This window comes from Ambystoma mexicanum, chromosome 6p, assembly GCF_040938575.1.
Source record: "Ambystoma mexicanum isolate Mex_15411 chromosome 6p, UKY_AmexF1_1, whole genome shotgun sequence".
NCBI lineage: Eukaryota > Metazoa > Chordata > Amphibia > Caudata > Ambystomatidae > Ambystoma > Ambystoma mexicanum.
In genome coordinates, this window is record NC_090935.1 from 1,085,902,516 (window position 1) to 1,085,929,501 (window position 26,986).

General features: G+C 45.0%; 2 long non-coding RNA genes across 2 annotated transcripts in view; both read left to right on the forward strand.

Moving 5' to 3' along the window:
• LOC138510191 (uncharacterized) overlaps positions 1–26,986 on the forward strand; it is a 96,555-nt gene that overhangs the window by 31,779 nt on the left and 37,790 nt on the right. The gene's annotated exons all lie outside the window — the stretch shown is intronic.
• LOC138511017 (uncharacterized) lies at positions 8,390–8,827 on the forward strand. The gene is made up of 3 exons (XR_011280539.1): positions 8,390–8,460; positions 8,555–8,625; positions 8,764–8,827. It is a non-coding gene; the product is annotated as an uncharacterized lncRNA (long non-coding RNA).

Consider the following 26,986-nt stretch of genomic DNA (forward strand, 5'->3'; position numbering starts at 1 on the left):
CAAAAGGACCCAGTAACCAATCAGTTGCATCCCGTGGCATTTTGGTCCCGCAAATTCTCGCCTCCTGAAATCAATTACACTATTACTGATAAGGAACTTCTAGCTATCAAGTCCGCCTTTAAGGCTTGGCGGCATTATCTTCTGGGGGCCCGACACACCGTTACTGTGATTACAGATCACCGAAACCTGCAATATTTGAAAACCGCAAAAGCTCAATCCTCTAGGCAACTCCGTTGGGCACTATTCTTTGCCGAGTTTGACTTCATAATTACCTATCGACCTGGTACAAAAAACGGTAAAGCTGATGCCCTTTCTCGGATGGGAGTGGAAGAACATTTGATCAATCCTAAACCTGTACCTATCATTCCCGAACAAAGAATTCTAGGTGTAATCGCCACACAATCCATAGAGGAAGTTAAGGATAAAGCCAGGCTACTGGTAACTCCAGCAGACTTACAGAATTGGCATCTGCAGGGAAAGGACTTTACGGTGAAGGACAACCTATTATTTTTCCAAGAACGGTTATACCTGCCCAGCACAGATTTACAGAAAAAGGTAATCTCTTGTTATCACGATTCTTTAATGGAAGGACATCCCGGTATGACCAAGACCTCGGAAAAGATCAAGCGCTACTTCTGGTGGCCGTCTTGGAAAAAAGATATCAGAGACTTTATAATGTCCTGTGGAGTATGCGCCCAAAACAAGAGTAAAAAGGAAAAACCAGCCGGCCTCTTACGCCCTATTGACATCCCGCCTCGCCCTTGGCATACGCTTTCTATGGACTTCATCACCGATCTACCTCCATGCTCCGGATACAATACGATCCTAGTAATCGTGGACCTATTCTCCAAGATGGCGCATTTCATTCCACTCAAAGGCTTACCAACATCAGCAACTCTGGCCCGAGAATTTCTCGAAAACATCGTCCGACTGCACGGTTTTCCTTCAGTTCTAATTTCGGATCGAGGTAGTCAATTTATTTCTCATTTTTGGCGAAGTTGCTGTCGGTCGGCTCAAATTGATGTGAGACTTTCGACCAGCCACCACCCTCAAACCGACGGACAAACCGAGAGGACCAATCAAACTCTGGAACAGTATTTGCGCTGCATGCTACAACAAACTGAAAAAACTTGGAAAGATATCCTTTGGATAGCCGAATATGCCTACAATAACTCTGTCCACTCGGGAACTGGGAAGACCCCGTTCTTTCTTTTATACGGTAGTCACCCTCGAACCTCGGAGTTGGATCCACTCCAAGATCTTGGAACACCAGCAGTAGACCACCTGCATTCTACAATCACCCAAGCCTTTAAGGAAGCCGTTTCTCACCTTCAAAGGGCTAAAGAACAATACAAGAAAGGAGCAGACCAACATCGGAAGGAAGCCCCCCAATATCAAGTAGGAGATCAAGTCTGGTTATCCACCAAATATCTACCTCTAAAAGGACCACGCACATTCAACCCAAGATACCTTGGTCCCTATTCCATCACTACCATAGTAAATCCAGTAGCGGTCAAGTTGGACTTGCACCCTCACATGAAGATACATCCGGTCTTCCACGTCTCTCTATTAAAACCCGTGCAACCTCAAACCCGACTAACTACATCTCCAAAACCTATTCTAGTTGATGGAGAACTCGAGTTTGAAGTCAAAAGCATACTGGATTCCAAGATCTCCAAATCTAAACTATTTTACCTGATTGACTGGAAAGGCTACGGTCCCCAAGAAAGATCCTGGGAACCTGCAGAATATGTCCACGCGCCTCGTCTAATCAAAAGATTTCATCGAACATTTCCTAACAAGCCCAAACCCCCGGAGAAGCCCGGTTTGGGAGGGGCCTTGAGGGGGGGTGCTGTCATGATCTCTGCTTCCAAGAGATCAGGACTTGCCCGACTCCCTTGGAAGCAGACCCATAACCCCGGTTCCGAGTGCCAGCCAGTCCCAATTGGGACCTTTTGGACCCTGTCCTGGCGCCAGTGGCACCAGGCTCATAAAGATGCCCAGTCCCAGCGCTGGAAGCGCCGGGCTCATAATGCTTGGGTGGACTTACCTGCAGCAGACCATGCTGCTTACTTACCTGCCAGTTGAACCCCTGATCCTCTTCTGTTTGGGACTACTTTTCCTGTTGGGTGGGGCAGGAGCCACTCCCTAGGTTCAGAACACTGGAACTCTTCTGGAAAGCAGGAACTCTTTTCTTAGGCGTGGCTGTGGAAGGAGACACCTAAGCACTACAGGAGGCTATTTAAACCACACCCGATGGATGAATCTTGCTTTGCGTTATTCTGCATTCTCTGCAGCAGAACGCTCATCGTGTCTTCTGCTTCTGATCCTGGGCCTAAGGGAACAAAGGCTTACCATCCTGGAATCCAGTCTTCAGCAGCACCTGTAAAGACAAAGAAAGAACAGGTTAGCACTACGGTCTTCAGTGGCAGCGCATCTCTTACCTGGTCCATCGGCTGTCACCAACGCCTCGCGCTGCATTCCGGCATCTGAAAGACAAAGGCTTACCTACTCTTCGCATGCTCCGGAGGTCTTCGCACTGCATTCCGGCATCTGAAAGACAAAAGCTTACCAGCTCTTCGCACGCTCCGGAGGCCTTCGGCGCTGCATCCCGCATCTGAAAGACAAAAGAAGGTGCGTTTAAAGACATTGGGCAACTTTATTACTCACGTGCCATTACTCCTTCCCACGCCGAATCCAGTGGGTATTCCAGCACCCTTCAGCTTCTCTAAAGCTCCGAACTTGTACCTGCAAGATAAAAGGGACAGTTAGTGCGCATCGTGAAGCAGGCTACAAGCGCTTACTTACGTGCTTTCAGGCGCTTCTATTCCTCACGCGGGTTCGATCCTCAACTCTCATCAGCCCGCCATCCGCCATCGCCGGAACCCTGCAAAACAAGAGATATCATTACAAAAGACTTTTAAGACATTTGAAGTGCCCAGAACTTACCGTTCGTGCAGTTAACGACGGACAGCAGTCCTCTGAGGTCAAGAGGCCTGCACCCTTATCCAGTGAAGAAACTGGTTACGGCACCCTGCCCCGAGGCAGATGGAGAGCTCGGAGTTCACTTACCTAAGGTGAGGGTGTTAACCTTTGGGGTTCTACAGGAGAAGAGAAAGGGAAGAGGAGAGAGGCACCCAATAACCCCAGTTCATTAATCCCATATTTTCTATCTGCAGACATCTTACTCTTCGAGTCAGACATAGAGTGCACAGAGGTCCAGCCCAAAGAGCCAACCGTGTGTTACACATCACCTTTGAAGATACGGCATTCACCCAGTCAAGACCGGCGCCTCTGCGGGAATCAGGTGAGTGTTACACAAGTAGAGTCCCAGAATTTACAACAGAACGCCGTAAAACTAAAGACACAAGATCCCGATCAAACGGAAGGCGCAGTTGGCCTAAACCAGCTTGCGACAATAACAGGCAGGCCACGGAAATACACGCCAATGGGGTAGCCCTCACGAGCCAGCAAATAAACACCAAAATAATGCCCCAAGCTACTAGGACGAAACTCCCCACCGGAGACCTCAGTGGCAAGAAATCCTCAATACAAAGTCTGTCGTCCTGGTTTACGAAAGTCTTATCAACACAGCAGAAAAAATAGCAATCCCTGACTCCCGAGCAAAGCAAGCTAGCAAACATTACCCCTGAGGAAACAATGAAACAAATAAAGCTATGTTCGTGGAACACAAGGGGTCACAGTCACCTGACAGCTACTAGCGACATAAATCTCGGGAACTATGACGTCCTTTGTCTCCAAGAGACTTGGTTGACGGAAGCTCTGACGCTAGAAGGCTACGAATTCTTTTTATCGCCAGCAAAAAAGGGCCCTATGGGTCGTCTCTCATCCGGAATCATGACCACTATATGTCATTGCTCTGGACTTTCATCAGCGAAAGTCTTAATCTGCAATCAAGCTTTACTGATGATTAAGGCAGACTGGTCACATCCAGAAAAAGTCAACGACAAAGACATAAAGACAGCGATTGTTGTTATAGACATTTATTGGAACCCAGCAACAAGTGAAACTAACAAATTTCTGGACATGGTCAAAAACGCCATTGACGAAGCAACAGTTGTACATCTAGTTCCACATGTGCTCGTATTGAGTGACCTAAACTCAATTTGCAAAAAGAAAGCCGAAACTCTGTTGCCAGCTAATAAGGTTTCAGCGGTAGACATAAGAGGAACAGCTTGTTCTAATTTAATGTCATCACGAGAGCTCCTTAACATGGACGAGGTACTACCAAACGCAAAGACCCTGTCGACGTGGAAGCGAAAGTCATCAGTAGCAACGATCGCCTACATCTTTGCAACACGTAAACTGGCACAAACAATAACCACATTTGAGGTGACACGTTCGGCTGCCAGTGACCACAACTTACTATGTGTTTCCTGGCCAACAAAGCTCGGTACACCAACAAAATCCATAGCGCACCTGGAGCCAATCAACCAGGGATCTAGATTGAAAATGTCAGTGGAAGCAACAAGTGACCTGAAGTCTAAATATCTGGCCCAAAACCATTCGGAAAGTGCAAGACAGATCGATTACTTACCGCTCCTCTCGATATACAAAAAGAAGCAGACCAAACTCAACCGAGGAGGTACTCGAAAACATGCATATGACAAAGCCTTGGTGGAAAAAAGAAAAGAACTAAGGAAAATAAAAAGAGAAGCAAAAAACTCAGGTCCTGTGAAGACAAACCCGCTTGTCAAAGAAGCCCTGCAGAGGTACAAATCATGGCTCAGAAACCATTGCATAGCGTTATATCAGAATGACACAGAAACTATCCAAAGAGCCATAAGTGGGAATAAAAGCAGAGAATGTTGGTCCCTCTTGAACTCAGCTACTCCATCAGAAGAAGTTTCGATCCTAAACAATATAGGTGAAACCACCTGGCTAAACCTCTTCAGTGCGCTGTTTCAGTGCCCATACACCACTTTACATTTGAAACAACACCCAACTGTGGTCGAGTGGGCTTGCATTGTCAACATAGCCGAGATCACCCGGACAATTAAGTCCCTTAAGAACTCCAGGGCCTCTGGGCCCGATGGAATTACAAACATGGACCTAAAGGCACATCCGGAAGAATGGGGCGACCTTCTAAGCAAAATATTTAAAAGATGTGCGGAGCTAAAATCGATCCCACCATCATGGAAAGCAGCCACTGTAGTTCCGATTTACTAAAAGGAAATAAGAGCGACCCAGCCAACTACAGGCCAATCGCCTTATTGGACTGCATCAGTAAGGTTTTCAGAACTATGCTTCTAAACAACTTTAAGGTCTGGGCAAAAGGGGCGCCGTGCGAGGACTTCCTACAAACAGGGTTTAAGAAAAATACAGGAACAGCAGCCAACGTCTTGACGTTAAACATCCTAAAAAAACAAAGTCCTTAAAGGGTCCGCGAATACTAATCGTCTTTGTGGACCTTACACAAGCATTTGACCATGTAGACAGGTCACTGCTCTGGAACAAACTAGAGAGTTGTAATTGTCCCCCCTCAATACTGGCACCAATCAAAGCCTTATAGGGTGCGACTGGATCAACATGGCTCACTGTCAACAGAAATCTTCACCTACAGAGGAGTCAAGCAGGGGTGCCCGTTGGCGCCGGCACTGTTTTTGGCATTTATAGGAGATATCAAAGACACAGAGACAGAGGTACGTTGTTTCCTCCCAAGATGGGCAGAACTCCCATTAACAGACTCTTATACACCGACGACTTGATTCTCCTCGACTATACATCAATAGGTTTGCAACACCAGCTCAGCAGCCTTCAGAGTTACATCTCAGCAAACAACTTGGAGATCAATAAAGACAAAACGAAAAGAAAGGAAAACATCACATTGAGCCTCGACAGGAAATCAATTGAAAAAGTATGTGAGTTTAAATACCTTGGAGTTACACTCGACAACACCAAAAGCGAGCAAGCCATGCAAAGGTTTTTGAATGAAAAAACTGGAAAACTAGCGTCAATGTATTTCATTGATACCGGTCTTAAACTTCTATAAGATGAAAGTAGTGCCATCATTGACCTACGGGGCCGAGGCGATGCCAAACATCCCCAAGACGCTGTGGCCTAGCCTGGAGGCCAAATTCTGGAGAAAGGTGTTGGGCCTGCCAAACAGCACTGCGATAGCCTGCATCAGGAAAGAACTAAGCCTCTTATCACTCACGGCCTCTGTTAAATGCAACACCCTGATGCAATTCCGAAAATGTCATCTCTCAGAAGAACCCTCAATTTACAACCTTATCCTACAAGAAAGTTTGGGAGCAAGAGGTAGGATGCTGAACCAGTGGACAAAACAAAACCTGGAAACTTTACAAGAGGTGGGGATGGACGAAGAAACCCTAAAAACAAATCCGGTTAAAGTTCTGAATAAGATCAAAGAGCTTGACTGGATCGTGACAGGAGAACTAGCTGCTGCAAACAAACTAATGCGCCACCTACCTAAAAATCCGAGGAAACTGAATGAGACTCAACTGTTCTTAAAGCAGTTTCCATCAAAACAGGCAAGGAATCTTCTATTGAGAGCAAAGTTCAACTTACTACACACAATTGAAATTATGACCATTCGAGGGCAAGCGACCTTCATAGGATGCAGATTTTGCGACTCACCAGAATTGGTGGAGTCGATCCGTCATCTCCTTTCTTGTTCAGGCACCTCAACTATGAGAGCTCACTACATGAAACACCTATTCTCAGACTTTGTATTGAGTGACGAAGACCTATGTTGGTCGCGCATGATGATGGGAGACAAACCTTCGTGGTTGGTAGCCACCTACAAACTCTTGCAACATATAGAAAAGTTTCTCCTCCTAATACACCAGTCGACAGATGCTCATGGGGCACAGACAACACACTTGAGTGCCTGAACTTTGATTTTCTTTAGAACCTCCTTTGAACTCTTCGCACTTTTCGTAAGACTTTGCTCTCAAGATATGGAAAGACTTTAGAGACTGATAAGGTGATTTGTAATTTCTTTTGTAAAAATCAAATTTGATTAATATACAAAATAAATTAAAAAATAAAAATAAAAATGGTTGAAGACCAGGGAACCAGTGCATTATTCTAAGGTTAGTGTCCTTCTGGAGGCTTAACCATGTGAGTGGTGAAAGATTGGTTACTAACTGAAACTTCCTTCCTGACATATAGTATCTGAGATACCCTATTGCCCATTTCATAGACAATGCTTATAACTCGATGGTTGTGTAGTTAGGCTCCCTGGGAAATCATTTCCTGCTAATTTAAAGCATGGGGTGTTCTTTTCTGTCATAAATCTACAATAGTATGGCACCTAAGCCTACTTTAGAAGCATCGGTTTGGAGTATGAGTTCTCTATTAAAGTTAGGTACTTTAAATACAGCTCATTACATAGGATTGTTTTTAGGGTATCAAAACAGGCTTGATCTTCTTTTAGCCACTGTCATTTTGGAGGTTCTGCATTTTTCAATTTGTCAGTTAGGCAGGAGGTGCTGGTAGAATAATTAGAAATACACCTCTTATGATATCCAACAAGTCCCGAAAAGCCCTCAAATAGCATTTTATTCCGGGTATTGGGGTTTCTTGAACTATCACAGTCTTTCTCTGTTTGTGGTTGGACCAATCCATTACCCACAAAGAAACCCAAGCATTTTACCACTGACTGAGCTAGATAACTTCTTGGGGTTGGCAGTCAGACCGGCTTGTCTCAGAGCTTTGGTGATTTGTTATAAATGGAACATGTTATCCTCCCAGGTCGTACTTCATGTGAGGATATCATCTAGATTCACTCTGCTAAAACTAGAGCATCGGCAGAGAATCTGATCCATCAGACGTAGGAAGGTTGTGGGGGCACCATGAAGCTCAAATAGTAGAACCTTACATTGAAATAGTTCGCTGGAGGTAGAGAAGGCTGTTTTGTCCTTGTCCTTTGGATTTAAGGGGACCTGCCAATTGTCACGCTCACCTGGTCTCCACGGGGGCGTCGCACGTAGCCGCACGAATGATGTCTGCACTGGCGTTGCACAGCTTGAGTGATGATGCCTGCCCACGTCTTCTCCCTCGATATCACCCCAGGAGGCATTTGCCTGCAATGTCGAAACAAGATATTAGCTAACTGAGTGGAGCCGGATTGGTTCCACCTCCTTTAACCTTCTGATGCCCCTTCTCCTCTTCTGTCTCACCTTGGAGTTCTTAATGGTAGGCTCTCCGTCCTGCAATCTCTAGCAGGGGCGCGGTATGCACAGTCTTTCCCAGGACCAAGTTACTTCACTGATCCTGCGGGGCTGTTGCAGAGTTTTTGAATAGCTGGATTAAGCAGGTAAGTCTCTATGCCAATGGATGCTTGGTATAGGTGCTTAATGTCCTTATTGCCCAAATTTTAACCTGTGTTTCTCTTTTCTTTCAGGCACGGTCTTGAGCGGTTTTCGGATGAAGATTAGATTCTTCCTAAAATGCTGAGCAGATTTCCTGCAGGTGAGTATTAGCGTGGGTGAGTGGCGCTGAATGTCTGTATAGCGGTTTCTTTTCCGTGCGCGACTAACCTGCTGTTTCTTTTCCTTTTCTGCAGCCACGGCGCGGCTCCAGGACGGCGATGGGAAGAACCACTTCAACAAAATTCCTGAAGAATGCAGACCCCGGGTGAGTATTGGGTGTCTTTCTTCTCGGCTGGTGCAGCGGCCCGGAGAGCAGCTGAAGGCGCGGGCGATTGGATGGAATACTGCGGGTGAGGCCTTTGTTGCTGTACTAACTCCTGTTCTCTTCTTTTCCTTCTCTCAGGTGCCGCTGGATTGGGATCTCAGGATGGGCGTGGCTGTAGAAGTTCGAGTACTGAGCAGACACGGTGAGCGTTACGCTGCAGGAGTGCAGAATAACGCGAAGCGTGTTCTGCCTGTAGGGTGTGGCTTAAATAGCCTTGTAAGTAGTTGCAGGTAAAATAGTCCCTCAGCCACACCCTGCAATCTCAGGTAAAGTAGTCCCTCAGCCACACCCAGGGTATACAGACAGGCTCAGCCCTATTAAGCTGTGAATGTAGTCCCATGCAATTAGCACACGTTAGGAGCCTGGCGCCAACGGCGCCAGGACTGAGTCCAGGAAATCCTAGCACACACTTTTGGGGCTTGATAAGCTCATAAGGGTGCCAGTGACTGGGGTAGGCCCATAAACTCCAGAGGTTTGGGAGTTTGTACCATGACACCAATAGCCCTTCATGAAATCAATCATGGAAAGGCATATTGTGGTGCCCAGTTGGTCAAGACGATCATCGATCCGGGGCACTGGGTTGTTATCTAACAGGGAAATTTCCTGAACTCTATACAAAACCTCCACAATTGATCCGGTTTTGCCACTTACTCTATTGGCGAGTACCAAGGACTCTGGGATGGCTCCATAATGTCTACCTCTAACACCTCATGCATTACTACTTATTTTCTGGTCTTAGGTATTCAATGGGGTTTAAGGTTAGTTTAGGGTTAATTGTAGTTCCTGGGGGCGGGAGGTGTACTTATGAAATTATACATCCCTTTCACTTGACCAGGTTCACAACTAAAGGCATCAGGGAATTGTTCTAAAAGGTCTTGGATGTCCTGTTTATGATTTTATGGAAGGTCAGTTGGAACTAATTTGAATGTATCTGTTCCTGTTGCTAGGAGACTAGCCATTACTACTGAGGATGACTCAACTGGGTCCTCTTTCCACTCTTTTTAAAGAATGATATGGTAATTCTGTGTTTTAATTTGCCTATCAGGTTGGTCAACTTTGTATTTATATGTGCCAGTTTGTTCTATAACCTCTTATGGTCTGTGCCACCTTAATAGCATCTTATGCCCAGAGGTTGGTAATAGTACTAGGAGCTTTTGCCCAATAGAGAAAGACCTGGCCACAGCTTTGAGATAATACTGTCATAAGTGATGTTCTTGAGTCTTGTTAACTGGGAGTAGACTATTTCCCGCAATGCATGCATGTGTTCTTTAATCTGCTGTGCGGTTTGGGACAAGTGCTGGATAGCTTCTTCCCTTTCCTCGCAGGTCTCCCGTATCATGTCTAACACATCTCTGGGATCTCGTCCATGCAATAATTCAAAAGGTGAAAACCTTAGCGATGCCTGGGATGCTTCTGGATGGTGAACAGGGCCCAAGGACTCATTACAACCCAGCTCTTTCCGTCAGCTTCCACTAACTTTTAAAGTATATTTTTCATGGTCTTATTGAGATGTTTGACGAGACCATCTGTCTGGTGATGAACAGAGGTTTGTAAGGTTTTTATCTGTAGAATATCTTTTACCTCTGCCATTATTTTATTAATGAAAGTTGTTCCCTTGGGAAAGCCTAATCTGGATAAAAAGGGGATCAAGTGTTTCAGAATCTGTTGCGAGGTGTTTGTTTGCATACAGAAGTCTTCAGGATAATGGGTAGCGTAATGCAAGATGACCAGGATGTACCTATTCCCAATCATAGAAGGCTCCAATGGCCCCACAATATCCATTCCTATTTAGGAAAAAGGAACTTCTATAACCGGTATGGGCTCTAGAAGTGCAAGTGGAGGATGATGTAAAGTAGTCTTCTGGCACAGGGAGCGAGAGGCTACAGGATTTTGTAACACCTGCATACACTCCGGGCCAATAGAACCCATTTACCACTTGCTAGTGGGTTTTTGTGGCCCCTAAATGACCAGCACTAAGATGGGCATGTGCAATTTCCAAAACTACCCTTCAGTGACTATGGGGAACTACTATTTGTGTATAAAGGTTTCCCTCACTAGTTATGTCCCCCCTACATAAAAAAGAAGACCCCCTTCCTACCCTCTTCCTTTGGAATGGCTTTCAGGAAGTCTTCTGCTAACACCGGGTCATTACGGTGGGAAAATGCTAGGTCTGGTATTATTTCTGGTTCTTCTTCGTCCCAATGGGGTCTTGGAATATTCATGTCAGATTCAGGGTTTATACCAGCTTCACCAAAACCTTTGATCCCCTACCAGTGATATCAGTGTTGGGGATTTCTAGGAACCTGGTGAATACAGCTTTTTCTAGGACCCCTTGAGTCATTTTCTCCCCAATCTTTACTTGGTAAGCCTGCTTGCTGTCATTCTGTATCAGCACCTTGATATCCCCCCGGTAGTCCGGATCTATTACCCCAGCCATTACATCTAGGCCATGTTTCCGGGCCAGCCCTGACTTAGATACTAGCCTAATGTATGTCCCTTTAGGGGGAATCAGAACTAGACCCATGGAGATCAGTTGTCTTTCCCCGGCTTCAATAGTTACATGTTTGCTAGGCGAGAGATTGAAACAAATACATTTTTAAGTGGCGATCAAAGGGTTTCAGGCTCTTTCAGTGCGTTTTGTAGATGTCAGGGTCCCCCAGTTTGTGTCAACTGGGTCAGATCCCGCTTCTGACACCAAATGTAAGGGTGTGGAAGAAGCAGACTGACACACAGGTGGCATGCTTTTGGGCAAAGGCTTTTATTTTTATCAAAAAAGAAGAAAAGAACCCCTACCTGTCCCAAACTCTCAAAAGGGGTTTCCCTGCCTCAACAAAATACTAACGAAACATCAGAATGTCCGTAACTAAAAAGTCCACCAACCTGTGTCAAAAACCCTACTTCTATCCCTTACTCCTTTAACAGAACTACACTGGATTTGGCTCTTCTGGGCCCAAAAGACTGACTTCCTTCTTCTGGACGGGCATAGTTCACAAAGTAGGGGGAATGTCTCCCTTCCCATGGCCTTTGTGATGCTGGTTTTCGCAGTTCTACAAAGTAGGGGTGTCTCCCTTCCCCTGGCCTTTCTCAAGCTGTTTGCACAGTTCCACAAAGTAGGGGGGATGTCTCCCTTCCCCTGACCTTTCTCAGCTTGGTTTTCACAGTTCCACAAAGTAGGGGGATATCTCCCTTCCCCTGACCTTTCTCAGGCCCTTTATGAGCTTCTGCAGTGGCTCAGTTGGACAGACCTTGTATACTACCCTACCTGGTACTGCCACGAAGAAGATGTACATCTGAGGAACTCCTCTTCAGTCACAGCCGGGTCCTTGACCCTGTATTTTTTCAACTAGTTTTCTTCCAGTATCCCTGGTATAATCCTTTCTTCCAGTATCCCTGATATAATCCTCTGTTAGGTGTACTGTTTCTCCACTTGAGGGTCCTTAACCCTGTTACAACGGCTTCTCACTCTCAGGTCCCACACTTTCCATATCGGCTCCCGGTCGCTCACCTCGGTCTCTGGCTTCTACTTGTCTTTTGATGGTTCTTTGAAGTTGCTTCATGTTTGTGCATTGCCACCTCCCAGTCACCAACTGCAGTATCAGCTTCTCCATCTGCAGTACGGTTCTTTCGCTCCTGGTGCCTCATGGGAGGGACTGACACCATGGTTAGTCCCTCTTCCATTTTTAAGTCCCATCTCATATGAGAACTAGACTGTTCAGTGAGATTGTCTTGAGAGTTCTTAATGCCTCCAAGCTCCTTGCGCGTACCAGTATTACAAGATGATAGTTTAGTGGATTCAACCCTATTCTTCCTCATCCCAGTACTAGTAGTACTGTTGGTGTGGCATAAGTACATGGGAGAACTTATGGGGTAAGAGGAGGGTAAGAAAGGCGAGGGGAGAAAGGTGGTTGAGGGTTGTTTATACAGTGTTGGCCATGATGTCCTCCCTGTATCCCAGAGGGGGAATCCCTCCCCATGATATCCTCCCACTGAGCACCACTCCCAGGGGGACTATCGGGTAGTGGCCTCACCTCCCTGCCCTCATGGAACGGGTCTCTCCCCCATGGAGAAGGGATGACATCACAGGATTCATCACAGAGTGTAAATAATGAAGGGACATAGTGCCCATTGCACCTATTCCTGGTGATTCTGTCTATGTGTCACATGACTCTCTTGTGTTTGTTTTTTGGTTTTAAGCTCTGATGCTTGTAATTCTGCCAAATTATGCCAAAGTGTGTTCAATAAAAACGTTCAAACTTTCAGCAAGGAGAGGTGGTGTGTAGTATCTGCTGTCTTAGTCATGTCAGTGTGGAGTGTGATGTCATCAGTGGATTGGAAAAGAATGTGAATATTCTGACCCAGGTTTTCTACCCAAGGCAGTTGGAAGGATGTAGCCTAGTTGGTGGCCACCGGTGGGTCAATATCTATTGTATCTTAGATGTAACCTAAGAAGAGAACAATTAAAGAAATTGACCTAAGCATCTGGAGTAGTTACTTTACAACCGTGTCTCACTGCTGTGAGTGCTGGGGGAACACTTGCTTCCAAGAGGGGACCAATTAAAAGTGAAACCATCAACTTGGAGTTTGAACAACGAAGACATAATTCCATTAGCAGCTCCTGTAGAGTCCAGGGTTCATAAATCTCTGTCTACAGACTGAAAAGGGAGATAGAAACTGGACTGCAGAGCAAATATCTGGAAATCCGGATAGACAGAACTTTAGAAAAACATGAAGTGCGGTCTAAAACGAGCTAGGTGGCAACTCTAAACAGGCACACTGTTCCTAGACGCAGCGTATTTCTCTGGGCTTTTGCTTTCTTGTGCTGATCATAGAGAAGACTTGCTTTTTTGTTGTTCAAAGGACGGTGTTGCTTTACATGCCAATTTGGCTCATTGCATTCTGGAGATGGTCTATTTTCTCTTCTGGGACTTGTAGTGCTGGATTTCTAATTGGAAAAGCAAAACTAAATGTCACAGAATTCAAAGAAGAAAACAGGAATCGATCAGCATCAGCCTAATAACATGGGGCATATTGGCATGTATGGAGATGGGACGTTTCGTTCTCTCCCTCTCGTTGCGAGAGAGGCTTTTGTACCTCTCTTTTACATTGAGAGTGAGATCTGTGCATCAATTATTTATGTTCAGAAGAAGTAGGGGTGCACCCCTATGCACATTCTATGTATGGTCAGAGAGAGAAGAGTCCCACAACAGCAGGGAGAGGAGAATCAGTAAAGGATGGAGAGAAGTGGAAGTGGAAGAAGAAAGGGGTAGATTAAGAAGGAAAAAAGGGTAGATCGCAGAGGAGATCAGAGAAGAAGCAATGGCAGGGAGGGAGGCGTAGAGGCATTATGCATGTCAGTTTCCCCCTTTTATGACTACTTATTACACCTATGTACATACATTTTAAACCTAGGAAGGCCAGATGTTCCTCTTTCTTGAGTCCAATCATCTGGATGTCAGCAGCTACTTTATGTCGGCCATTTGGGAGGTGGGTGAATTTCCACATGCTGGAGCAAAACTAATTTAAAACAGAGATGATGATGTCAGGAGGAATTGATGGCCCCCAGCAGTGGCCCCTGCCCTCTTCCTATTAATGAAGTCAAAACTATGGGCATTAATGTCGACCAAGGGCATTCGCTGTCTTTGTAGTGGCCACTGCCTGCATTTTTCATCTCCAGGTCCTGAGGAAAAGCACCCCCTTCCTTGCGTAGGACTTCTGCATCTCAGCTGTAGCAACCATAATGTCATCTTGGCTTGATTATGTGCATGCCCCCTTATGGGGCTTCCACATCCCCTTCGGAACTGCTCCCCACATCATCTGCCCAGTAGATATGTCTTCAATGCCACCATTTTCTCTCATGCTGCACCCATTCTTTGCTCTCTTCACTGGATACCATGGTCTTGACAGAGTCACTTAAGGAGTGATTCCTTGCCCATCTGACCTTTCACAGGATTGGTCTGCCTTCCTAATCTCCAGGCTTCTTATAATCCATCGCTGCGCCTGTGGCCTGACTCCTAGATCCTTCCAAAGTCACAGGACACCCACAAGAAGCAGAGCATTCTCTGTCGGGGTCCCGCAACTTTAGAATAGTCTTACTTTTACCCATCCCTAAATCTCTTGCAATGTTGTTTTTCCATGAATGCCCTCCTAGCTTCACCTGCTATTTGTTGCTACCAACTTCAGACACCTTGAAGGTCACAGGTCGAGCGTCCAAATTTACATAAAATAAAGTAGGACAGCACTATTTCTGTTCTTCCAAATGTATACAGGAAGAATTATAAGAGAATGCCTAGGACTATATATTACAAAGTCAGATGTAGCGACTCTGTAGCTATAGGTTGGTTATAAGAAGAGCACGTTTTAAGATGCACATAACTATGCTGCTGCGGGACAAAACTGCACGGAACATTCCAAATACGATATGCATCCAAGCCTGAATTTATTCTGTAAGTTTCATGATGTTTGCTCCAGGAGTGAGAAGTTCTTGGAGATCTCGAAAGTTGCATTTCCCCTTCAAACTCCCACAGGAAACATTTGCTCTCACCCTTAGCAAAAAAACGTGGATAGTTTTGCACCCAACCTGTACGGGAAGCTTGTGTCTGGGACAACTCATGGTCCTCATTTGGTCTGCTGAAAGTCCATTCAGCATCTTGTATAAAAAATCAAATTGGTAAAAATGGGTAAAAATAGAAGTCTGAAACCAAGCTGAAAAATGTGAATGTGGCTGCAAGCTTGAATTCATAATGTGCACTCAAATGGCATTTGAAATGCATATACAGCAGCCCCCTGAGGCATTTCCTGACTGGGCGGAGTGAGCAATGGAATATGCAATTTTCCGGAGAAAAAGGTCAGAATTGTGTCTGTGCCGTCCTTGGACCTGGAGGAGGGTCTATGGACCTAGAGTTGCAGCTAAGCATACTTTGTCATTCCCTGATGAACTAAGAGTGACATGGAACCATAAAAAAGGGAACACGAGGAGTGAGGAGTGAGGTTTCGTATGGTCCATGCCGGAGAGGTGTGGAAGCATGGTTTGCATATCATCAGAAATCAACAAATGTCATTTGCACTCCTCTTCGCCAACACAATCCATGGAAGTTCACTGAGCCTTGTGCACACCAAAGACAGAGAAGCTTACCAGACGAGGAAGAAACATGGAATAACAACGTGCTTGCTGCCAGAGTAAGGCTTGGATGGAACTTGGACGTGATGTAACCTTGACGAATGTACCACTGCTGGTACAGAGTGGTAACGCATGTACAGTTTGTAGTTCCTGAAAGCAAAGGTCAATCGAAGCACCTGCTCATGAAGCAGGTGAAAAGAATGCTAAACAGCAAGAGTGGAGGAGGCAAAGGTGGAAGTTGAGGAGCAGCCAGGAAGGGAGAAAGGAGGTGCTGCAGCTATTATTGGGGGTGGGGGAGACCAGAGAAAGAAAGAAAGAAAGAAAGAAAGAAAGAAAGAAAGAAAGAAAGAAAGAAAGAAAGAAAGAAAGAAAGAAAGAAAGAAAGAAAGAAAGAAAGAATAGGATAACATGTTGCACAACATTAAGGAGGAAATTAAAGTGACACAGAGCGGTAGGTGGTGAAAGCCAAAGAGGAGAACATAGTGCGTAATAAGGAGGTGGAGGAGACCAAATAGAGAGGCAAGGCAAGAGAGGGTGGTTGTGACCCACGTCTGTAGGGAGGCACTAGCTTGGTGTGGAACTAGCACCCAAATAGATACCTGACAGCCTTTCAAGGGATACAGCCTATCAACCACAGGGCCCACTGAGATCCTGCAAAGGATCTCACAGTGTCTGATGCTTGGCTCCTGACTAGATGACCTAAAGCATCAGTGGTGGTGGTGCCGGTATTTCTTGCAGGTGCAGCACAACACCCTGACACGAGACCAGCAATAGCCAAGAAACAAGTCGGGGGCACTTAAAACCCTAAGGACTCTGAGTTACATTTTGTTTCCCACCAGGAGGCGGGACATAAAAGGGTGAGGGAAGGAATGGGTCACAGTCCTAAAGAGAAGCATCATTGTTTTTGTTTTTTAGAACTCTCATTCAGTGCTGTCAGTAAACCCTGATCCCTTAGGTTTCTGATGCTGCAACGTAAACCTTTTGAACCTGACACTGGTACTGAGCCATTTGTTAATTGGCCTGCCAAGACAAGATCGTTGGAGGCTATTCATGTGGGAAATAATACCAAGTTCTGAAAATTGATGAAGGCAGGGGTAGTTGAAACCAATAATTCTATCATTGCAAGCATATGCGAGGACAGATGGTTGGACCACTTTAGGATTATGTATGAGGAGACCTGTTTGGTATTCTCACCTAACAACGTTGTCTCTTTGTTAGATGGCATTGAAGCAGGTGATCCACTTAACTTAACCCAAAAGGAGATTAGACTGGCCCTTGGTGCCCAAAAAGGGAACAGGGTGCCAGGAGTGGACAACATTGCAGTGGATTTGTACAAAAGGGAAAGTGAAATCTGGGTCCCTTTCGTCCATAAATTATTTAATGCTATCAACACTCTTTCAATAGTCCCCAAATCCTGGGTGCAGGCAGAAATCATACTGATTTACAAAATGGGGGGAAAGAGATCATCCTACCATTTATTGACCCATTTCACTGCTGGACTCTATTGGCAAAATCTATGCCATAGTCGTATTAGATAGCATTGCAAAGGCAATGGATTACCACCAGGCAGGGTTCCAGCATGGGGTAGGCAGCATAGAGCAGTCTCAGGAGGATAGCTCGGGGGCAACGTGCTCGCCTTGGAAGCAAGACAACAGAGAGTACCACAGGTTCGATCCCCGGGTCCAAGCTTATAAACCTCTGGGTATTAAGCGCGTTATAAATAACCTATCATATCCTATAATTTTAGACTCTTATTGCCCATAAATAAGTATGTCAATTTGAGGAAGATGAAATTATATGTTTTATTTGTAGATTTAAAGTGTTCTTTTTATGGTGTGCATAGGATCAAATTGTGGGAGAAACTGATGACAGGAAGGGTGCCATTGTCCTTGCTGAAAACTATAATTGCACTGTACATCGAAAACAAAGCATGTGTTAGAGGGAGTTTGGCGGAAGACCTGACCTCTTACTTTCCAGGTACGGAAGGGGGAGTTGCAGGGTTGTGTCCTGGCCCCAACCCTCTTCTGTCTTTTCACTAATTCAATTCATGTAATACTATCGGCATGGTGGCAAAGGCGCTCCCACTATAGGAAATTATACAATTCCATTCCTTTCAGTTGCTGATGTTGCAATTTTAATTTCCCAGACCCCAATGGGCCTGAGGAAGCAGTGTGCACTTTTCTAAGAATATTGAAGTGAAAATGATTTGGAAATTAACAAACAAAAAACAAAATTCCTTGTTTTTCATTTTCCAAGAGCTATGGGCTGCAAAATATTGATACCAGTTGAGGATACAACACTCGAGCAGGTGATTACCATGGAGTGAGGTTTGAAAGCAAGTGCGGGTGGTTTGAACAAAGTGCCAAATCTGAACGAGCTCTAGATAGTGTTAGCTAAGCAGCAGTGGGCTTTGCAAAGTCACATGGCAAGAGAGCCATAAAACCTTCACTTGAGGGCTACAATTGCAAAGCAAAGCTAGCTTCTATGGATGGCTTGGAGATATGGGGACATGTGAAGGCCGAGAAATGAGCGAAATTAGGAATAATTGAAAATGCTTTTTTAGAAAGTTGTTGTGTCTGCCGAAAGGGACACCTAATTTCCCCATGAAAATGGAAATGAATTGCCATATTATAAAACATTGTATAGTTGTCAGACCAGTCCTGTACTGGCTATGAGTATGGATGTCATCTGAGCCTGTAAAATTGAGAGATGCACTCATAGATGTTGATGACCATCTGTGGGAGATATGTCTGTGTGTAGTGTAAGGTGGTAGGAAATCTTACAGGGGAGTTGGTTATTCAGGGGTCGCAAGGGGAGAAGACCTTACAGGGCGGGACAACTTGGTGTCTTCCCTGCACCCCTATCAGTGGCCTCTTGCAGACAGCTCCCATTTCATTTTTTCATATTGCCACTGTCAATTTGCTCTACCTTTATCTCGCTGTCTCTCTCTCTCACACACACACACACTTTCTCTCCCCACTCTCTCTCTCTTTCAATGTCTCCCTTTCTCTCTCTCCATTTCTCTTGGTCTCTCTATCTCTCTCTGTCTCTCTCTCTCTCTCTCAAATGCATTGTAACCCATGTGCAACACAGATCTGTGAATTGGGAGAAGAGGTAAGGGGGTAGTCTCAATATTCCACACTTTACCATAAGCTGAATGGTGAAGGTTATGGGAGAGGCAAGAACATTTGGTTCAGAAAAAGGGCTGTTCCCTTATTATGTTGGTTGGCGGGCAGAGAACCACCTCAAACCTCACTCTTACTTGCTCAGGTGCTGTGCTTGGTAGTGTCAGGAATCTGGGCGACAGGCACAGGGCAAAAGCTATACCTCAGAGCATGCACTGTAGATTAAGGGAGCTGCACAAGGTAATGCTAACATATAACGTAAACAGGGTACATACCAAGCTGATCTGAGTTGTAACATGCATTCACAGGAACAAAAGGGGCAGGATCTGGCTTTAAGCAAAGATACACAGAAAAAGCAAAGGCAAGCAAATATACTGGGCAACACGTATTTATCAGAATAAAGGGTGTACTGAAATATGATAAGGCGTCTCCAGGGATTAGGGAAAGCCCTTGGGATCGGTACCAGCAGATTACTCTTAACTGTCATACAGTAGCGTCATGAGTTAGGCATGCTGAAAAGACTCTTGTACTCAGTATAAGGGTGAAACTGGAGACCATATACTAAGGCAAAGAGCAGAAAAAGTCCTGGTTACCTTGCAATGAGAAAATAATTGATTGACCCTTTGAAAAAAAGGATCTGACGCTTGTTGCTGCATTTAAAGAGTGTATTTTTATTTGTTATGTTACTTTGCATTTATATAGCGCCTTATGTATCATTGCTATGATCTCAAGGCGCTGTTAGGTTGAACACCCTCGGGAACCGTAGTTCAAGTCAGTAGAGCGAGAGGGAGAGAGAGTCATAAGGTGCGTGGGTGCATTGGATATGTGTGCAGCTGGTGTGGCAATTGCATGATAGCTGCTTCTAGCGGTAGGTGTGGTGGTTGGGAGGTCAGGAATATGTGTTCAATCTGGTGGGTTGATAACCAGACTGATTTCTGGCTGCGTAGTAGTGTGTGCTCAGCTAGCTGTGTTTAATTAGGATGATGTGCAGTATGTGGCAGGTGTTAGTATGGGAACAGCTATACCGAATGTGTCATAATATCGCTATGTTCTAATTGAGTGGGGATGTATAGGAGAGAGTAAGCGTGGTAGTGTGATATGGTGTTGGTATGGCTTGGGATCGACCGCTCATCTGTATCATCTATTCTGTTGGTTTTATTCACTCTGTCCGTTCACTCAGTTTTGTTCATGCATTTGGTCTGGTTCATCATTTAGTTTACTAGACTTTCCATCCATTCCATCATTCGATCCTTCATCTATATAAACTACTCCATCCAATCTGTTGATTAATTTCATCCATCCCATCTGTTTAGCGTGTTCCATCTGTTCTATTCTTTTTTTATTTGTTCGAACTGTTCCATGTGGTTTACTCGCTTCATCAGTTACATCCGCTAGATCCATACTATCCGTTCCGATTCGTTCCATCTACTCTAATTCGTTCCATCCACTCCAATTCGTTCCATCCACTCCAATAGTGTATACGTTTTGTCTAGAGAGGGTGGTCAGCCGACACGTGTTTCAACCCCTAAGGGTCTTTCTCAAGGCGGGTAAGAAACTAAAGGAAGATAATATCTTGTTAGTTTTGTTGCCGGATGACATGATTGTCTGCAGGAATCAGTAAAAGTCCAAAAGGCTGCAGCCTGATGCTTGTGAAAATTACAAAGACTGCACTGATAGGGTCAAAGGGTCAATTAATTATTTTCTCATTGCAAGGTAACAAGGACTTTTTCTGCACTTTGTCTACAAGAGGTATTGGGTTTACCTCTTCTTACCTGTGACCTTGCAGAGTTAAAACTGTATGCAACACACAATTACAGAGCTCAGCACTGGGGTGTTCACTTTCTAGAACCCACCCTTAACCCTGTTTTCATATACTAAGACAGGTAAGACTCCAACAGACTAGACGAAGGCAACAGAAGTCTTTCCCTTGTCTGATCTGAGCGGAGACCAACCCATGGTCATACTGTTAATGGATACAGAGCAGAGTCACAACAGTGGACCAAAATGTAATACAGGTCAGAAAGCAGCATTGATAGAAATACCCAGGTACAGGACAGGTAGAAAGAAAAAGTACAAAGCAGAAACTGGAATATCAGGACACACAAAGCAATGGGTTCAGACAAAACAGGTTGCTTCCAACACAGCAAATATGAGGGGTTCAGGAAACTCACAGCATTAAGAACAGGCACTAGAACTATGTACTGGAGTCTAGTAATTAGTCAAGCAAGGAACAAATAGGAAGGCTGAATACTGGAGGAAGATACTAACTCAGCAAATTTGTGGCATTAAATAACAGGAACAAAGGACAGAAAAGCAAGAGAGAAAGAGAGAAAACAACTTGGGCAGAAACAGGCAAAGTCAGTGATGCAGGAATGCTTACAGAAAACACAGTGTTTGCGGAAAGTCAGAAAGGCAGCAAAGTTACTGGTATACAACTGGATGTCCTTAATATCATAACAGGACAGGGGTCGTTAACACAGACTAAGGCAGGCAGGGTTCAGAAGTCAAAAGCAGGACTTCAAAGAAAGGATCAATAACAGGCAGGCTGCAACAGCAGAATGGAAATGGCACTGCAAGGCAGCATCAAAAAACAGGATTCACAAGCTAAAATCGGGATATTCAGAAAAGGTTAAAAGAAAATGACCACAGGAGCACAGAAGCCCGAACTCCTAGAGGAAGCAGCTGACTGAAGAACTTCTTCTGTTCAAAGTGAGCATATAAAGGCCCTCCGAGCCCACAGTCCAACATGGTGAAGCTGATTGCAGTCTCGGGCAGCTGTGTTCAATCAAGTCCAGTCCTGGCTTCAGTAGCCTGCAACAGTGGATTGTAATTAAGGTCTCTCTAGCTCTACGCAGCCTAGCCTGCAGTATCTCAGAGCAGGTGAATGCAATAAGGGTCTCTTCAGCTCTTAGTAGCTTGCTGCAAGCAAGGGTACTTCATATGCCTCCTCCAGCCATCTGCCTCTTGGACAGCATACATGTACCAGAATTAATCTGCTGGTTTAACCCAAACCCCAAAATGGGACATTAAATCAGATTGATCCAGAACTGCAGCGATAAACAAGTAAATGAATGCAGGGGCAGTTTGTAGGTTTTCACTTCGCAATTATGCCATAAACAGAGTCTCTGAATGTGCGCATATAGCAGTGATGGGTGGCAGGTGGGTAGGATTGTGACAGGTAGTCAACGGGAGTTGTGACGAATCTGGACAATTCATCCCTTCACCACAGAGGGGAGCCACCCCCTTTGAGGCTTGGGAGGTGAGCTCGCTTAGCAAGACCCTCCCTAGGGTCTGAGCAAGTGGAATCTCACTGGGAGTGACTCCCTTCTTGGGGACAAGGATTCCCATTCCTGTGCAGAACACCCGGTCCAAACATATTTTCGACCTACATGGGAATTGGGAAGACCTTCTGTTTTTAATTCAACAAACAGTGACATTTCTTCAAACTCTGGCTTCTGGTAATGCTGGATCTCGCCTCAACTCCACAGTCAAAGAGGAACGACTCCCCTTTTCCCCCTTTCTTTCTGATGATGTGCATAAAATCACAAGGAACTTGGAATCAGAGAAGAAGAATCCTGCGCAGAGGTGAGCCTTAGCAGACGCAGGAAGACTGGTGCCTGGGCCAACCAAGAAGCCAAGAGAGACAGACACAGTAAAGCAACCATCTCGCCTAGTGGCGGGACCACACAGAAGCCATGGTCAGCCTTGGGACCTTGAACCAACATCGAGACCAGACTGCAGGAGAGAGCCCAGAAACCCAAGCTCTGCACGTATTAGCTGCTGAGCCAAGCAGCAGAAGGGAAGCGAACATTCCCAAGGAGGTAACACTGTTAAAAGGAGTGAACAGAGACATTTGAGGCTGGGAAAGCCACAGAGGTTACAGGATCCTGATAAACCCGAGCGGGCAGACACCATACCTGAGTCAATATCAAGCATGCATATTAGAAGGACAGAGAGCTTTGGAGAGCCCTGAGAAAACGAGAAACGTTAACAGTCAAGGTTGGGAAAGCCACATGGGTGACGATAACCGAGAAAACCCAAACGGGTAGACGCCCGACTGAGAGCTAGATAAAGTGAGCATGTCAGAAAGACAGGACTTTTGGTAAGTCCAAGAGCCCCGAAATATCATGAACCGAATTGGAGAGAGAGAGAGAGAGAACCTAGAGGGTTCCAGTGTTTAAGTATACAATAAAAACACTGTCCAGAACCAAGTCGAAATTGGTGGAACTGTACTAGGAAACTAGATGCTGGAAGTAAGAAGAAACTTATTTAAGATGCTAGATACCAACACGAGGTTGTTTTAAAGAACTCGAAAATAAATATCCCTCAGATATGTTGAAAGAATTCTAAGACTCCAAGTATCTAATACTTGGAATAGCTTCCTGTGTGCAGTATGTGGAAGCTCATCTGCACAAAGGCTTCAGACAATGTTAACATTGAATGATATGTATACCGCGCACTATCCCAACTGGAGGGTTCCCTGGTGCTCTGGAAGGTAAAAGAGTAGGGTGGGTTACTAGGGCATAGCGGGACAAAAGGTAGAGCGAGAAGATTTTTTTTCCCCAACTTTATTTATTATTTTTACATGAGAACATAAACATTAAAACTTACATGTAAAGAGTGAATTCACAAGAAGTTTATAAAGTCAAGCAATACATAACATATTTCATTTTGAAGCATCTTTTCAAATCTCTACAAAAAAAACACCCCCACATTACATCTACAATAAGAATACAATAAAACAGAACAATAGACAAGACAAACTGCCTCCACCCACCCAGCCCCAATATTAGAGTGAGAAGTTTTTGATGTACTGTTGGCAGCTTCAGTTCAGTTAGCACCGCTCACTGAGTGTGGGTGCAGTTTATTGACCAGTAGACTGTGTTGTTATGCGAGACTATGTGTGGTTTGATTTGTTGTTGCAGTGTAGTGAAGTGCGTGCAGATTGCTGCGCATTGATGTGGTTGTGCTTGTTTAGCAAGTGAGAGGCATATGCAGTGGGCAGAGTTGAGGCTTAGCAATTGGGTTAGTGGGGCTTTTTTTACCTTGTTGCTTTTGGACATCCGTCACTTGCCGAGTCCTTGAGTGTCCTGTGCATAGTGGTGTTGTATCTCTAACTGTTTGTTGGTTTGTGGGTAGGAAGGTGCTGAAGGCCCCTCACCACACCCCTCTTGGGTCAAGAAGGGTAAGTTAATAGGTTTGCTCATAGGTCACCGGTGTTGCCTGCCATCGCCTCCCTGAGTTTCTAGGGCGGGGTCCCTCCCTCCGATTTGTAGGTGCTCCCTATCTCACTGGGTTCTAAAAATGGTCAGAATGTAATGACTCCACCAGTACAGCTCTGGTTTCGACGTCGGAGAAGAGGTATAGGAAGTCCTGCAGCTATTTACTTTTCGGGAACTCTTAATGTCTTCATGCTGGATTGATCCCAAAGATATTGCTTTGCTGACCAAGGACAGTTCCTATGAAATTAGTGGCTTTCTGCCCCAACATAGAAGTTCTTTTGAGGTTTTAAATAATTGTTTTAAAAAGACTGCCTACACAGCAGCAGCCCGTGCCAGAGAATATGACACTGACCCTGGCAGAGCGCTCTTTGGGCAGAAGGGAAGCTTACAGATTGACCTAGAGCAAGAATGTGGCCTCAACAATGGGGGCAGAAACGGGGAGTGGATAAACCATGCCAATTGTGGGTTCACTCTCCGAGCCAAGGCAGTAGGTGGGAGGGGTATGTTGAGCATGCCAGGCAGGCAAGGATCATTGACACCAGGTTTTAGAATGGCAGTGTGCTGCAGCTGCCTCAAGGCTAGTAAAGTGAGAAGCCCGAGCAATGTGTTAAATACAAGCTGCCTTGCTCCCATCTACAGCAGCGACAGAACATCTGTGCCAGTCCCTGATTCTACAGCAGAGGCAAAGCACTGCAGAAGCTATAATGATGCTGCACTGACAAACTACATTGAATGATTGACAGGGCAGCTGTTTGTCATTGTCGGTCTGATAGTGTAAAAATGTGTCATTTGCATCCAAAACATTTTTTTTATCAGTGTGTGTTTTTAGTTATAGTGCAGGTTTGTGTGCATTTTTGGGTTGTTGTGTGATATTCTACATTTCCATTGACTTTGATGGGTTGTGTCCTTTAATCTAATTGTGGTATTTTATTATGTTAGGCAGTTTCCATGTCAATGTTTGCAGACATGGCTTCAAATGTGAACAGCGCTAGTGCTAAGTTTCAAAGTCTAATAATGTGTGGTTGTATTTTTGTTATTTTTTTTTTTAATTATGGATTCATTTATTGAAAGTTCGGGATGTCACTTCTCACAGAAATGATCCACATAAGAGGCAATACAAATCGCAGAGGCAGTACCCGAGCAGAGGGCCTTTATAAAAGAAGATGGATGCCTGATTGGAGGTCAGGGGGAACCAGGTGATGGTGTAGTGGGGTAGTGAGCCATTGACCAGGGACAAAGAGAAGGTGCTGCCATATACAAGAATTACATTTAGGGCCTACAGCATTCACCAGCAAATAATACACATATATGCTATATCAGAGCAAGGAGTGGGGCATAGTTTTGAGGGGTGGGCTGGGGTGAGTATGTGGGCAGCGGTAACACGTCGAGTTTGAGCGTGATCTTAAATAGTTTCACTGATAGGCTAGGTTTATTGTCAGGAGGAAAACATTCCAGTGGAGATGAGCAAGTAAAGAGCAGGAACTTAAGGGAGACGCGCCGCAGGGGGATGGACCAGGGGACTGAAAGGATGTGAAGACAGGAGGAACGTAGGGCTAAAAAAGGGAGCGTAAATTGTGGTACAGTCTGTGAGGTAGAGGTGGGCAAGGCTATGCATTGATTTGTAAATGAGGAGTAGAATCGTGGAGCACGATTTTGCATGGCGAGCCGTTCAGCGTTGTATCAATGTGTAGAGGTTATGTTATGTTAATAAAACTTATATAGCGCAACAGCCACCAGAAGGCATCATGACGCTAGAAAAACCATAGGTAGCGGATATAGAGCAAAGTCATACAACTAATTTAGAACAGAAAAGTCTTCAGGGTGTGACGAAAAGACAAATGGTTATCAGTTGCATGAAGAGCAAATGGAAGAGAATTCCAGGCTTTCGCTGCAGCAACGCAGAACGCACGTCCACCTATACGGGAATATTTTACCAGAGGAACTTCAATGATCAAGGAAAATTGAGAATGAAGTGCTCTAGAAGGGGCATAGGGGAGAAATGTAATCTGAAGATATTCTGCCCCCAGCTTGTAGAAGGCTCTATGGACAATGGACATGAATTTATACAACACACGCTTTTCAACAGGCAGCCAATGCAGCTGGCGTAGAATAGGTCATATTTGAGCCAAATGCAGGATGAAGCACCTCTCTTGCAGCCATATTCTGCAAGAGCTGGAGTCGATACATTAGACTAGCCCGTTGAGCAAGATAGAGCACATTGCAATAGTCAATTCCGCTCAACACCAGAGAGGACACGAGAGCGGCATGAAAATAAGAGGGAATATAAGGTAGGACCTTACAAAGGGTCCTTAGCTGGAAAAGGCCAGCCTGGCAGACAGAGGCCACCTCTTCTGACATTGACAGTGAGGCCGACATTTTAATACCCAAGTCCTTAACTATTATAGCAGGTAACGGGAACGGTCTGAGACTAGAAGGCCAGAAGTCAGTAGTCCAGAAAGATAAAGGGTGAGCAGAACCTACAACCAGTACCTCTGTTTTTTCACCATTCAACTCCAGCCAGTTCTCGGTCATCCATCAACCCACGGCCTCAAAGCAGTCCGTAAACCAGCCAGCCATATCAGGCCGAGACAGATCAAGTCAAACAGTAATATATGCGTATCATCGGCATAGGAATAGGAAAGGAAACCGTGGGAATAGATGAAACTTAAGAAGTGGCTGGATGTAGATGTTGAACAGAGTCATTGACAAGGTGGAGCCTTGGGGGACTCCATAAAACAGAGGCACTAGTTTGGAAGAAAAAGGAGAAAGAAATATAGACTGTGTGGTAGATCTTGGTAGGTTGTAGATAATGTGGGTAGCAAAGATGAGAACGTTAT